The sequence below is a fragment of the Anomaloglossus baeobatrachus genome, chromosome 11 (assembly GCF_048569485.1).
Source record: "Anomaloglossus baeobatrachus isolate aAnoBae1 chromosome 11, aAnoBae1.hap1, whole genome shotgun sequence".
NCBI lineage: Eukaryota > Metazoa > Chordata > Amphibia > Anura > Aromobatidae > Anomaloglossus > Anomaloglossus baeobatrachus.
In genome coordinates, this window is record NC_134363.1 from 155,905,127 (window position 1) to 155,920,898 (window position 15,772).

The 15,772-nt window shown below is 46.9% G+C and overlaps 1 protein-coding gene across 1 annotated transcript in view; it reads left to right on the top strand.

Moving 5' to 3' along the window:
• Nucleotides 1–820: 820 nt before the first annotated feature.
• Nucleotides 821–15,772, top strand: part of PLCH2 (phospholipase C eta 2) — a 909,460-nt gene continuing 894,508 nt past the window's right edge. The window contains exon 1 of the mRNA XM_075328181.1: nucleotides 821–957. The gene's annotated coding sequence lies outside the window, so the exon portion shown is untranslated. The remainder of the gene's footprint in view (nucleotides 958–15,772) is intronic.

Here is a 15,772-nt window from a genome sequence, read left to right on the forward strand (position 1 = left end):
AGTTGCAATGTATTCCCATCGTGTGGTCTCCCTTCTTTCTGAGCCGGATCCCACCATTCACTTCCTGGGGCCCGGCTCTACTTGCATCCAGGCTGCCACCACCATCAGCCCCAGTGGTAACAGACTGTGTATCGGCGGTTCCATCACCATAACCGCAACCCGCAAGTGGCGTCACAATACAAACTCTTTCATCTCCCCTGTACATAACCCCTTTTAGAAAGCGTCCCCCAGGATCACGGAACCGGGCATCGGCCGTTATACAACCGTGACACAGCATCCTCGTACATATACGGCCCGGGACCGAGTACCCCATAGCCCTGGGCATCACGTTTACAAGGACCCATAGACTGATGAGTTTATCAAAATTGGAAATGTCTCTCTGATTTTGTGACCAGCCCCATATTCTATAATGAGTGTTTAATCTGTGAAAAGACACGAATAGAACGTCTACATTAAAAACTATCATCTGAACGAGCCTTAGCTATTACTCCGCACTTACATTCTGCACTAGTTACAAAGGTGTCTAAAGACGGAAGCGATGAGCCAAAAGATAATTCCAAGTAAACATTAACCCCAACTACTACCCCCAGTCTCCCTTTTTTAGCCGAGTAAATCTTTTCTTTTCAATCGTGCTGCAGAAGAATTGAAATATTAGGATTGAAATATATTTTCAGCAGCTTCTAACCTGAAGAACAGGTTTCCAATCTGGATAAAAAGGGCTTGCTTACGCCGGATCGTAACTCCCTCTTTATTCCAGATTCTCCTCCTCCTTTGAACTTGCTGTTGCCCTGGAGCTCACTTGTTTGAATAGGGACTGAATTGCTGAGCTGAGATCAGTGTGGGTAGGAGGCTCCAAAGAAACTTTGTTTTCCTTCAGAGCCTTACTGGGAATATATCAAGTTGGGATTTACCATGAAGAAGAAGACTTCCTAGCCGGTGGCCTATGGATAATTAAAGGTTGGTTCATTACGTTGCATATTTTCTCCTGTGCACAATTAGTCCCTCTGAGAACACGGGACGCAGCCTTTTGTCCTGGGACATATTTCTGTTCTTACATTGTGGATGACTATTACTTTGCTGTGGTGCACGATGACCGGATTTTGGCAATGAGTGTGGGGTGCACCCTGTGACACACAGAGGCGTGGATTTGCTATTTTTGTTTTGCTTCTTTTTCAAAGTTACTTATGCTCTGAGAAAGTTTCCCGGCATTGATTCAATCAGATCTGGTCTGTAACAGTAGCACAGTGCCGGGAAATGTATCTCTGCTTGTAATTGGCTGTGAGATCCGGATGCACACGGGACTTTTTATCAGGTGACGGAGATATGACAAAGGTGGTCATGGATGAATAATTACTGATCGGAGTGATAATCGTGATCGAGTGATTGGTAGATGAAATATTACTGATCGGAATGATAATCGTGATCGAGTATTGGTAGATGAAATATTACTGATCGGAATGATACTCGTGATTGATATTACTGATCGGAATGCTAATCAGTATCGAGTGATTGGCAGATGAAATATTACTGATCGGAATGATAATCGTGATTGAGTGATTTGTAGATGAAAAGTTACTGATCGGAATGATACTCATGATCGAGTGGTTGGTAGATGAGAAGTTACTAATCGGAAGGATAATCATGATCGAGTGGTTGGTAAATGAAAAATTACTGATCGGAATGATAATCAGTATCGAGTGATTGGTAGATGAAAAGTTACTGATCGGAATGATAATCGTGATTGATAGTACTGATCAGAATGATAATCGGGATCAAGTAATTAGTAGATTAAATATTACTGATCAGAATGATAATCGTGATCGAGTGATTGGTAGATGAAAAATTATTGATCGGAAGAATGATTGTGATCAAGTGATGGGTAAACGAAAAATTACTGATTGGAACGATAATCGTGATCTAGTGATTGGTAGATGAAAATTTACTGATCGGAATGCTAATCGGGATCAAGTAATTAGTAGATTAAATATTACTGATAAGAATCATAATTGGTATCGAGTGATTGGTAGATGAAAAGTTACTAATCAGAATGATAATAGTGATCGAGTGATGGGGAGATGAAAAATTACTGATCGGAATGATAATCGGGATCGATTGATTGGTAGAAGAAAAGTAACTGATCAGAATGATAATCGTGATTGAGTGATGGGTAGATAAAAAATTAATGATCGGAATGATAATCGTGATCGAGTGATGGGAAGATGAAAAGTTACTGATTGGAATGATAATCGTGATCGAGTGATGGGTAGATGAAAAATTACTGATCGGAATGATAATCGGGATCGAGTGATGGGAAGATGAAAAGTTACTGATCGGAATGATAATCGTGATTGATATTACTGATCAGAATGCTAATCGGGATCAAGTAATTAGTAGATTAAATATTACTGATCAGAATGATAATCGTGATCTAGTGATTGGTAAACGAAAAGTTACTGATCGGAATGATAATCGTGATCAAGTAATGTTTTTTAGGGTCTGAAGATTATGTGCGAACGTTGCACATTTGCAATTTTCTGCATCAAATCTGCATCTTCCGGCAGAAAAACTTACCATAAAAAGCATGCATTTTTTGTGCATTTTTACCATGTGATTTCTTAATGAAGTCAATGAGTGGAAGAGCTAAAAAAGCTAAGTAAAAATGCAACAACAATTGATTATTTTTTGCACCAAATTTGCAAGTAAAAAAAAAGCAATGTGTGCACAACACTTCAAAATTCTCATTGACTCTCATTGACTGCTGGCATAAGGATAGACATGCAGATTTGTGCCAAAATCTGCTCCAAAAACGCGCTGTGTACACACAGCCTTAATGTATCCAGAGACCTCTGTTCACTCGGGGGTGTCTTTTGCTCTCTCTGGCCATTATACCTTTTTTATTTTCTGTTAAGAATGGCATTGTTGACTACACTATTCCAATAAAATGTATCCGGCGTGTTATACTGGGTGCCTATAAGTGAGGCATGACCTATATGCCAGGATAATTACATATGTTGAATGCATCATTTGGGCGTATGTGTCCCGAAATCCTCCCAACATACAACTGCCACAACACACAGTGAGAATTCATTCTTAAATTGGAGAGAACAAAAAGCAGCAAAATAAACAGATGGAAAGAAATCACTACACTGTATTTTTTTTCTCTAGTGTCTGGCCAGTGTGTCGGATTTTACAATCAGTGTTTTATCAGTTTTTCTCTTAAAGTGCACCAATCTCCAGGATTTTCCTATATAACCTAAAGCCTGTGCTACACTGGCACTATCAGGCTGATTCCATACATACCTATAGTTGTCAGCTAGGATGTATAGGTTTTGAAACACAAGCAAGTAAAGTTTGTAAAATCAGCAGCTTTTTGAGTGACAGCAGCTGCCAATAAGCTGATAGCTGGGGTGGGTGATTCCTGCCCCCCTGCCTATTGTTCCTCCATCTATCGGTTATTTATGCTAATTCTATTATAGAATTATTTTACTAAGTGACTAGAAGGACCTGTGCTGATGTCGTAGCCATGTGACCAGAAGGGGCGGGGCCTCAGCCAACAGAAAAATAATGTTGCTTCCTGGTATCAGCTATGTTGGCTGAGGCTCCGCCCCTTCTGGTCACATGGATATGACATCAGCACAGGTCCTTCTAGTCACAAAGTAAATTGATTCTATAATAGAATTAGCATAAATAACCGATAGGGGGAGGAACAATAGGCAGGGGGGCGGAAATCACAATCAATACCCACCCCAGCTATCAGCTGATCGGCAGCTGCTGTCATTCAAAAAGCTGCTCATTTTACAAAATTTATTTGCTTGTGTTTCAAAATCTATAAATCCGAGCTGACAACTAAAGGTATGTATAGAATCAGCCTGATAGTGCCAGTATAGCACTGGCTTAAGGTTATATAGGAAAATCCTGGTGATTGGTGCGTTTTAAGCAAAAAAAAAACCTGATGAAGATATCTCAAGCTTCTCCTTTAAGGCAGTGAAAAATGGTAAGCAGTTGCAAACAAGATGCCCTTCAGGGCACTGTCTGAGCTTTCCATGAACCCATTGACTTGCATTCGTGACTCAGATCAAAGATGTACTCCTCTCCATTTTCATTTTGAAGGACACTTAGTCCTTTTTGGCCCCAAAAAACACAGACACGTGATCAGCCACATAGACTTCAATGGGTATGTGGTATTCGTGAAAAACACAGAGAGAACACATGCATGAAAAATAGACGTCTGAATGAAGCTGGCAATCTGATTTTGCTATGGTATTGGAGAGCAGCATGATATAGCAGCAGATGGCCTGATTCCAGCAATGTGTCACGTACTGGGCTGCTTGGTGCATGTTGAGAAAATCCCTGTTTTATCTGCTGTAGATGTTGCAGTGTTATGAATGTTGAGCTGTATATAACCCCACCCACACCACTGATTGGCAGTTTCCTGTGTACACTGTCAGAAAGTTGCCAATAAGTGAAGCGGGCGGGGTTACACAGATTAGCTGGACTGCCTTGCACACACCTAGTCCTCTAGTGATAATCTCCTGCTGATAAAACAATGATTGTATTAAAGTGACACATCATTGCAATCAGGGTCTCTTTTCCTACATGTTGCTCTCATATTGCAGTCAGGGCTGTAGAGTCAAAATAATATTAGATATTATTAATCTTGTATTGTTAATTGCGTCTTGCATTTTTACTTCTATTGGATCTTAGCAGTTTTAAAAATATAAATATTTTAATCATATGAAAATATGTTAAATTTGCTCTCTATTATCATGCAAGAGTTGAAGAATAGATGAGCCAGAGTCGGGAGTTCGGTTTACTGACTCCACAGCTCAGGTCGTAGTCACTGCGGTCTAATAGACAGTAGACCATCCTAATATTGGAAGCAGCGGAGGGTTCACTTGTATGCCGCACCACGGGGAAGCTGCAGAGGTTATTTCCACCTGCATCGGATGTAAGGAATTCTTCTCCAGATGCATATACTGGATAACAATGGTTTCACAGCTCCGCGCTATAGTGATAGTGACTCCACGTAGGCTCCTTACAAGATCTGCTGTGCACTGGAGTGTGGATACAGATAAAGAGATCTATGTACACTGGATCTGTTTCGGTCTCTGTGAGTGAATGGGGTATTGGCAGCAGGCATGATCAATCTTAAAGGGAACGTGTCACCAGGTTTGGGGCCTATAAGCTGCAGTCACCACCAGTGGGCTCTTATATACGGCATTCCAGAATACTGTATATAACAGCCCAGGCCGCTCTGTAGAACATAAAAATCACTTTATAATACTCACCTAAACGGTCGCTGCGGTGGAGTTGGGTCATATGGGCGTCTCTGTTCTCCGGTGCCGGCGCCTCCTCTTTCCGCCATCTTTGTCCTCCTTCTTCTGAAGCCTGGGTGCATGACGCATCCTACATCATACACACTCGCCGGTCCTGCGCAGGCGCACTACAATACTTTGATCTGCCCTGCTCAGGGCAGATCAAAGTGCGCCTGCGCAGGACCTCGTTGCCGGCGAAGGTGGATGACGTAGGACATGTCATGCACCGCGGCTAGAGAAGAAGGAGAGCAAAGATTGTTGAAAGAGGAGGCACCGGCACCAGAGAACAGAGACGCCCATATGACCGAACTCCACAGCACCACTCCTTAGGTGAGTGTTATAACGTTATTTTTACGTTCTACACAGCAGCCTGGGCTCTTATATACAGTATGTTAGAATGTGTATATAAGAGCCCACTGGTGGTGACCGCAGCTTATAGGCCCCAAATCTGGTGACAGGTTCCCTTTAAAGGGATTGTCTCAATTTCATTTTTTTTCAGAAACAGGCCACTCCGAGTCCCTGTCTTCCTGCTGGGCAGTGAGCGCTGTGCTCCTGATGATTGATTGGTCAGACTAGCAGTGTGTTCGCACTGCTAGTCTGAACTGAAAACTCTCCCAGTTTGCCTGGGAAAAGCACAGGGGCACTGAAACCAGCTGGATCCAGCAAGCAGAGGCTCTATGGCAGAAGTCCCCAATCTTGAGAGCCACATTCAACTCTGAGAGAGGGTCATGAGCCACATCCAGCTCCCTCCACCCCCACAGTAGTGACACACAGAGCCCCCATTACCAGTAAAATGACAGCAAAAGCTTTTCCACAGAAATCACACCAAGGCGGTATACCAAGATCTACGGATTCCCACCTTAGCCCCATTCAGATCTGCTCTTCTATGTGGGACTACTCATATAATTCACAATCTGAAGACCTGCTCTTCAAAGCTGTTTGCCGAATCTGATATTTATGCACCAAGCTGGAGGACATCCGCCAGCCACACATCACGAGCTTGCGAGCCACATGAGGCTCCCAAGCTACTGATGGGGACCTGTGCTCTAAAGCATAGAGCCTATTGACAACTTAGGTGCCTTATGAATATGACCGACTACTCTGAGACTGCAGGGTGGTAGGTAATCTTGATGAATCAGCATTACCATGCTCGGGTGCTCGGTACTCGTAACTAGTGATGAGCGGGCACTACCATGCTCGGGTGCTCGGTACTCGTAACTAGTGATGAGCGGGCACTACCATGCTCGGGTGCTCGGTACTCGTAACTAGTGATGAGCGGGCACTACCATGCTCGGGTGCTCAGTACTCGTTACTAGTAATGAGCGGGCACTACCATGCTCGGGTGCTCAGTACTCGTAACTAGTGATGAGCAGACACTACCATGCTCAGGTGCTCAGTACTCGTAACTAGTGATGAGCGGGCACTACCATAATCGGGTGCTCAGTACTCGTAACTAGTGATGAGCGGGCACTACCATGCTCGGGTGCTCAGTACTCGTAACTAGTGATGAGCGGGCACTACCATGCTCGGGTGCTCAGTACTCGTAACTAGTGATGAGCGGGCACTACCATGCTCAGGTGCTCAGTACTCGTAACTAGTGATGAGCGGGCACTACCATGCTCAGGTGCTCAGTATTCGTAACTAGTGATGAGCGGGCACTACCATGCTCAGGTGCTCAGTACTCGTAACTAGTGATGAGCGAGCACTACCATGCTCGGGTGCGCAGTACTTGTAACTAGTGATGAGCGGGCACTACCATGCTCGGGTGCTCAATATTAGTAACTAGTGATGAGTGAGCACTACCATGCTCGGGTGCTCAGTACTCGTAACTATTGATGAGCGGGCACTACCATGCTCGGGTGCTCAGTACTCGTAACTAGTGATGAGCGGGCACTACCATGCTCGGGTGCTCAGTACTCGTAACTAGTGATGAGTGAGCACTACCATGCTCGGGTGCTCAGTACTCGTAACTAGTGATGAGCGAGCACTACCATGCTCGGGTGCTCAGTACTAGTAACCAGTGATGAGCGGGCACTACCATGCTCGGGTGCTCAGTACTAGTAACCAGTGATGAGCGGGCACTACCATGCTCAGGTGCTCAGTACTTGTAACTAGTGATGAGAGGGCACTACCATGCTCAGGTGCTCAGTACTAGTAACCAGTGATGAGTGGGCACTACCATGCTCAGGTGATCAGTACTCGTAACTAGTGATGAGAGGGCACTACCATGCTCGGGTGTTCAGTACTCGTAACTAGTGATGAGCGGGCACTACCATGCTCGGGTGTTCAGTACTCGTAACTAGTGATGAGCAGGCACTACCATGCTCGGGTGCTCAGTACTAGTAACCAGTGATGAGCGGGCACTACCATGCTCAGGTGCTCAGTACTCGTAACTAGTGATGAGCGAGCACTAGCATGCTCAGGTGCTCAGTACTCGTAACTAGTGATGAGCGGGCACTACCATGCTCAAGTGCTCAGTACTGGTAACTAGTGATGAGCGGGCACTACCATGCTCAGGTGCTCAGTACTCGTAACTAGTGATGAGCGAGCACTACCATGCTCAGGTGCTCTGTACTCGTAACTAGTGATGAGCGAGCACTACCATGCTCAGGTGCTCTGTACTCGTAACTAGTGATGAGCGGGCACTACCATACTCAGGTGCTCAGTACTGGTAACTAGTGATGAGCGGGCACTACCATGCTCAGGTGCTCAGTACTCGTAACTAGTGATGAGCGGGCACTACCATGCTCAGGTGCTCTGTACTCGTAACTAGTGATGAGCGGGCACTACCATGCTCAGGTGCTCAGTACTGGTAACTAGTGATGAGCGGGCACTACCATGCTCAGGTGCTCTGTACTCGTAACTAGTGATGAGCGGGCACTACCATGCTCAGGTGCTCAGTACTCGTAACTAGTGATGAGCGGGCACTACCATGCTCAGGTGCTCAGTACTCGTAACTAGTGATGAGCGGGCACTACCATGCTCAGGTGCTCTGTACTCGTAACTAGTGATGAGCGGGCACTACCATGCTCAGGTGCTCAGTACTCGTAACTAGTGATGAGCGGGCACTACCATGCTCAGGTGCTCAGTACTCGTAACTAGTGATGAGCGGGCACTACCATGCTCGGGTGCTCAGTACTCGTAACTAGTGATGAGCGGGCACTACCATGCTCGGGTGCTCTGTACTCGTAACTAGTGATGAGCGAGCACTACCATGCTCGGGTGCTCAGTACTTGTAACTAGTGATGAGCGGGCACTACCATGCTCGGGTGCTCAGTACTTGTAACTAGTGATGAGCGAGCACTACCATGCTCGGGTGCTCAGTACTTGTAACAAGTGATGAGCGGGCACTACCATGCTCGGGTGCTCAGTACTTGTAACTAGTGATGAGCGGGCACTACCATGCTTGGGTGCTCAGTACTGGTAAGTAGTGATAGTGCCCGCTCATCACTAGTAATCTTGGTTATGAGCTGTACACTATAAAATCTCTCTGTTTTTGAAAAAGGAGAGAATTTTTAAGAAGTTGAATACAAGTTGCTTGATTATATCAGCATTTTGCTACTATGAGAACACCTTTGATAACTAATAAGCAGAGTGTGAATACATACAGTGATATCTAGAGCAGATGCAGCAGCAGTAATACTCGTGTGTATTGTAATCCAGCCTTATGTGTGTGATATCTCAGGTGCATTGTATTCATGCAGTTACTGTGTCGCTGCTTCCTGTTATTTGTAGACAGTGACTCCGGCATGGCTGCTCCTACACGACTCAGTCTCTTGTTACAAGTGAATCACTGACATTTCACATCGACACATTATACACTGTGTGCAGAATTATTAGGCAAATGAGTATTTTGCTCACATGATGCTTTTTATACATGTTGTCCTACTCCAAGCTGTATAGGCTGAGAGCCAACTACCAATTAAGTAAATCCGGTGATGTGCATCTCTGTAATGAGGAGGGGTGCGGTGTAATGACATCAACACCCTATATAAGGGGTGCTTAATTATTAGGCAACTTCCTTTCTTTTGGCAAAATGGGTCAGAAGAGAGATTGGACGGGCTCTGAAAAGTCCATATTGTGCGATGTCTTGCAGAGGGATGCAGCAGTCTTGAAATTGCCAAACATTTGAAGCATGATCACCGAACAATCAAGCGTTTCATGGCAAATAGCCAAGAGGGTCGCAAGAAACGTGTTGGGCAAAAAAGGCGCAAAATAACTGCCCATGAATTGAGGAAAATCAAGCGTGAAGCTGCCAAGATGCCATTTGCCACCAGTTTGGCCATATTTCAGAGCTGCAACGTTACTGGAGTATCAAAAAGCAAAAGGTGAGCCATACTCAGGGACATGGCCAAGGTAAGGAAGGCTGAAAACCACCACCTCTGACCAAGAAACATAAGATAAAACGTCAAGACTGGGCCAAGAAATATTTTAATACTGATTTTTCAAAGGTTTTATGGACTGATGAAATGAAAGTGACTCTTGATGGGCAGATGGATGGGCCAGAGGCTGGATCAGTAAAGGGCAGAGACCTCCTCCGACTCAGACGCCAGCAAGGTGGAGGTGGAGTACTGGTATGGGCTGGTATCATCAAAGATGAACTTGTGGGACCTTTTCGGGTTGAGGATGGAGTGAAGCTCCACTCCCAGACCTACTGCCAGTTTCTGGAAGACAACTCCTTCAAGCAGTGGTACAGGAAGAAGTCGGTATCGTTCAAGAAAAACATGATTTTCATGCAGGACAATGCTCCATCACAGGCATCCAACTACTCCACAGCGTGACTGGCCAGTAAAGGTCTAAAAGATGAAAAAATAATGACATGGCCCCCTTGTTCACCTGATCTGAACCCCATAGAGAACCTGTGGTCCCTCATAAAATGTGAGATCTACAGGGAGGGAAAACAGTCCACCTCTGGGAACAGTGTCTGGAGGCTGTGGTGGCTGCTGCACGCAATGTGGATCGTAAACAGATCAAGCAACTGACAGAATCTATGGATGGTCGGCTGCTGAGTGTCATCAGAAAGAAAGGTGGCTATATTGGTCACTCATTTTTTGGGTTTTGTTTTTGTAGGTCAGAAATGTTTATTTCTAAATTTTGTGCAGTTTTATTGGTTTACCTGGTGAAAATAAACAAGTGAGATGGGAATATATTTGGTTTTTATTAAGTTGCCTAATAATTCTGCGCAGTAATAGTTACCTGCACAAACAGATATCCTCCTAAGGCAGGCTTTACACGCTGCTACATCGCTAGCTTCGGCTAGCGATGTTGCATGCGATAGCACCCGCCCCCGTCGGTGGCACGATATGTGGTGATCGCTGCCGTAGCGAACATTATCCTACGGCAGCGTCACACGCACATACCTGTTCGACGACGTCGCTGTGACCGGCGATCCGCCTCCTTTCTAAGGGGGCGGTTCGTTTAGCGTCACAGCGACGTCACTGAACCACCGCCCAATAGAAAAGTAGGGGAGAAGATGAGCGGCCGGAACATCCCGCCCGCCTCCTTCCTTCCTCCTTTTCCGGTGGACGCAGGTAAGGAGAGGATTGTCGTTCCAGCGGTGTCACAAATAGCGATGTGTGCTGCCGCAGGAACGACAAACAACATCGTACCTGCAGCAGCAACAATAATTGGGAATGGACCCCCATGTCACTGATGATTGATTTTGAACATTTTTTGCGACGATTCAAAATCGCTCATAGGTGTCACACGCAACGACATCGCTAACGCGGCCGGATGTGCGTCACAAAATCCGTGACCCCAACGAGATCGCTTTAGCGATACCATAGCGTGTAAAGCAACCCTAAGATAGCCAAATCTAAAAAAAAAAACACTCCAACTTCCAAAAATATTAAGCTTTGCTATTTGAGTCTTTTGGGTTGATTGAGAACATAGATGTTGATCAATAATAAAAAAAATCCGCTAAAATACAACTTGCCTAATAATTCTGCACACAGTGTATAAGTGGCTTCTTATTATTACATTGCATTATCCCCATCTATCACTTATATGAAAAATGGAGCAAAATTCAGCTTGTGCTTCTTTCTAACATAGGCACGATGTCATAAAAGTGAGGACTGATATTATTATACGATCTTTTTATGTTACAGTATTTACATTGTATGGATGTAATTTAGATATAATTGCATTCAAACCAGCATAAAAGCTCCAATCCACTCCAGTAGGGTTGTTTTTCAGCACTGGAGTGGTGTTTTAAATCTAAGCCCCCTGCCTTATACTCATCCTCCGATGTTTTCACCTTTTATCGGTGTCGCTCCAGTCCTGCATCGCCATCTTGTGCCTGTAAGATCTGACTAGTCAAAAGTCAGCAGTTAAGTCACAAGCTCTCAATGCAAGTCTATGAGAGCCAGAACGAGGCTCTCATAGACTTGTATTGATTTGTAACCTCTTGAAACACTTGAGCTGCCAGCAGTTAAAAAATTGAGGGAGACCAACCAGAGTGGCGGTGATAGAAGATTAAGCCGCCTGTTGGTGAGTATAAGACCGGGGCCAGGGGACTTAGAATAAAGGCTCCACTGTATCGAAACAAACACTGGAGTGGCACTTTACACATATAATGATTGGCTACCTTTATGCCTAAAACGTAGAGTTGAGCAAAAAGATGGGCAGGAGCCTGGTCCAACAGCCACATTCGTATGTGTGGCCACCAAACCAGAGCCCTGCAAACCTCCTAGGCATCCATCTTTTGAACAGTAGGCTCGGTACAATACATATGAAGTGAGGAGCCATGTGATGGCCGCCAGTCCTCCTCTCTGCTTCATCAAACATGAGTTGTGCCTGTGTTCCGCCCCGGCTGGTGGGTACGACACTTACTTGTGCCTTCGATGGCTCGTCCACCATCCCATCGCCGGTCCCTGTCATAGACATCGTACTCGGGCAACACATCACAGAAAACAGTTTCTCTTTAAATGAAACGTTAACTTCTTTTATTCCGCTTTTGTTCTTCGTAAGAGACATCTTCACAGTAAACTTTCTCAATCTTCATAATAAACACTCTCACAATAAGGGGTACTTTACACGTTGCGACATCGCTAGCATCGGCTAGCGATGTCGAGCGTGATAGCACCCGCCCCCGTCGCACATGCGATATGTGGTGATTGCTGCCGTAGTGAACATTATCGCTATGGTAGCTTCACACGCACATACCTGGTCGGCGACATCGCGGTGACCGCCGAACAATCCCTCCTTCAAGGGGGAGGTGCCGCAACGTCACTAAGCGGCCGGCCAATAGAAGCGGAGGGGCGGAGATGAGCGGGACGTAACATGCCGCCCACCTCATTCCTTCAGGTGCCAGTGGAGGCAGGTAAGGAGATGTTTGTCGTTCTTGCAGCTTCACACACAGCGATGTGTGCTGCTGCAGGAACGACGAACAACATCGTATCTGCAGCAGGAGCGACATTATGAAAATGAATGACGTGACACAGATCAGCGATTTTTGACTGTTTCACGCTCGTTCATCGTCGCTCCTAGGATTTACACATTGCGATGTCGCTACCGGCGCCGGATGTGCGTCACAACAACCGTGACCCCGACGATATTTTTTAGCGATGTCGCAACGTGTAAAGTACCCCTAACCTTCCTAGGACAGACATGCCAATTTCTCCTGAATTACCGTACTTTACCGCTGCTGCTCAATGGACTGCGGGGTACTTTGCACGTTGCGACATCGCTACTGCGATCTCGTCGGGGTCAAATCGAAAGTGACGCACATCCGGCGCCGGTAACGACGTCGCAACGTGTAAAGCCTAGAAGCACCGATAAACGATCGCAAAAGCATCGTAAATCGGTGATCTGTGTAGCGTCGGTCATTTCCATAATTTTGCTGCAGCGACAGGTACGATGTTGTTCCTCGTTCCTGCGGCAGCACACATCGCTGTGTATGAAGCCACAGGAGCGAGGAACATCTCCTACCTGCGTCCACCGGCAATGAGGAAGGAAGGAGATGGGCGAGATGTTTACGTCCCACTCATCTCCGCCCCTCCGCTTCTATTGGCCACCTGCCGTGTGACGTCGCTGTGATGCCGCACGACCCGCCCCCTTAGGAAGGAGGCGGGTCGCCGGCCAGAGCGACGTCGCAGGGCAGGTGAGTGCGTGTGAAGCTATCACAAGATATCGCATCTGCGACAGGGGCGGGGACTATCGCGCTCGGCATCGCTACAATCGGCTAGCGATGTTGCAGCGTGCAAAGTACCCCTAACCTTCTGTCCAGGCCTCACCCTGGCCATTATACCTCCAGCAGCCGAGTCTGACTTCAGTGGTACTCGTCTCTTGCATCCGTGCCCATAGGATACAATGGAGGATTCCTCCTGAGGTCTGTGCAAACCCTGATACAGAGCTCGTGGTCCCAGGACCTCCTGTGTAGAACTTCACTAACTACTGACCTACTCACTCTTCTGGTGTCGCGGGCGGGGAGGAGGGTGTCAGCACACTACGCTCACCCCTTCTGCTCGGGTCCGGCGGCCGCTGCTCAGTGGTGGCTCGAGCTGTAGGCCGGATCCCGGGGGTTTCTCGAGCGGCACTCCTCGCCCGTGAGTGAAAGGGGTTTGTTGGGTGTGGGGATTGTTTATTGTCCGTGACGCCACCCACGGTTGTGGTGATTTCACCACCGCTGCTCAATACGGGGATCCCGGGGATGGTGATGCGGAGCAGCCAGGTGTTGTATTGCCCCTCCGTGGGTAGGGGTTGGTGATCCCAGGGCCCGATGATGGCTTGGGAGGTGCAGGGCCTGGTGGGCGCAGTGACGCGGGGGCAGCGCTGTACCTTGCGGCACTGTGGTACTCACTCAGCCTGAGACTTGGACACAGTTTTTACGGTAAACCAGACGGCTGGTAAGACGGTCCCACGGACGGCTGCACTTGCTCTCCCGGTAGATGACGGTGATGTCCCTTTTCCTAGCACCTTGGTGTACTTGTTGGTTGCGATGGGTCCCCACCGGTAACCCGCTCCCCGGCTTCAAGCTGGACCGGGGGAGCTCTACTCTTTGCCCGCAGGCGCTGGCCCTAAGAAACTTGTGCCTTGGCGGTGGCGGTGTCTCTCTTACACTGGCTGGACTGTTGCCTTCAATCGGGACTTGGTTGTTGGGGGATCTACGTCCCCTTCACTGACGGATTTGGCAAATTGTGGCGACTCCAAGCCTTGCCGGGGTCCGAGAGGCCCCTGCCCTGGTGCTGACTGTCCTTCGGAACACTGCTCCAGACCACCGGGCACACAGCCTACGGGGTCCTTCCAGGAACTTCCAAACGGTCCCCCTTCAGACAGTCACCGCCGTTGCTGACCTTGCTGACCTGCCCTGCACTTAGCTGGACTCTTCAGGCTTTACACACTCTTGCTGTTCTGTCACCACTCTTGCTTTCCTCCTTTACTACTTTTCTTCCTTCACTTTCACTTAGCTTATCTGCTCCTCACTCAAGCCCTGCCTGGGCTACTCTCGTTGTTTACTCTTTCATGTCCCTCACTGGACTGCCTGGTTTCTCCCGCCTCCAGAGCTGTGATCTCCTCGGTGGGCGGAGCTAACCGCCTGGCCCACCCCCTGGTGTGAATCATCAGCCTCTGGAGGAAGGCAACAAGGATTTTTGGTTAGCTTAGATGTTTCTACCTGGGATGTAGGGTGTGGTGGTGTGTGACCTGTGTCCCCTGGCTTGCCCAGGGCGACACACTGGCCTGTCTGCCATCCACTGTGCCCTGTCTCCTATCCTACCACTGTATCCATAGCTGGTCTGCTATCACCTGCTAAAGCATTCTATCTGTCACTAAACCCTCTCCTGCACACTTGTCCCTATGTTGCACTAAACATTATTTGAAATATTCTTTTAATTTACATAATACATATTACAATATCTCCTGTACTAAACAGCTTTATATCAAACGCATTATACTCTATACATTATGCTTCCTATGACTCCCAAACTGTGCCTCCCGCCGGACACAGCTGATTGAGTCAACACATATTATACATCTTATATATATACCATATATAATATATATACCATATATCGCACCTTATACATTACTCTAAAACGCACACTAGCAATAAACTTAATATTCAATAAAACACTATAACCTATTGATTGCTGCGCTGCTCCGGCACAGCTACATCGCCGGCAGCAGCACTGATGTACACTCAACATTAAACATATTTATATCACAGCACTGTATAGTAGGAAAGGGAGCGAATCGACCACCTCATACACAAACATGACTTAGAGCCATGACACAGGTAGGAGGAGGTTGGCGTGCCTCTACTTCATGACCATGGACCTGTAACGTCTGCCCTTGACCACAGACTCTGGATGACTGTCACAGACAGACAAGGGCTAGCCACCAAGTCGGCAGAATCTCAAGAACCTTAAAACCCTTTCACCCCTGTACAGGGATTTGGAATTACACAAGGTCCAGGAGATCGCAATCCAGGAAAGACTGGTCGCCAGGCAGGGTCCAAA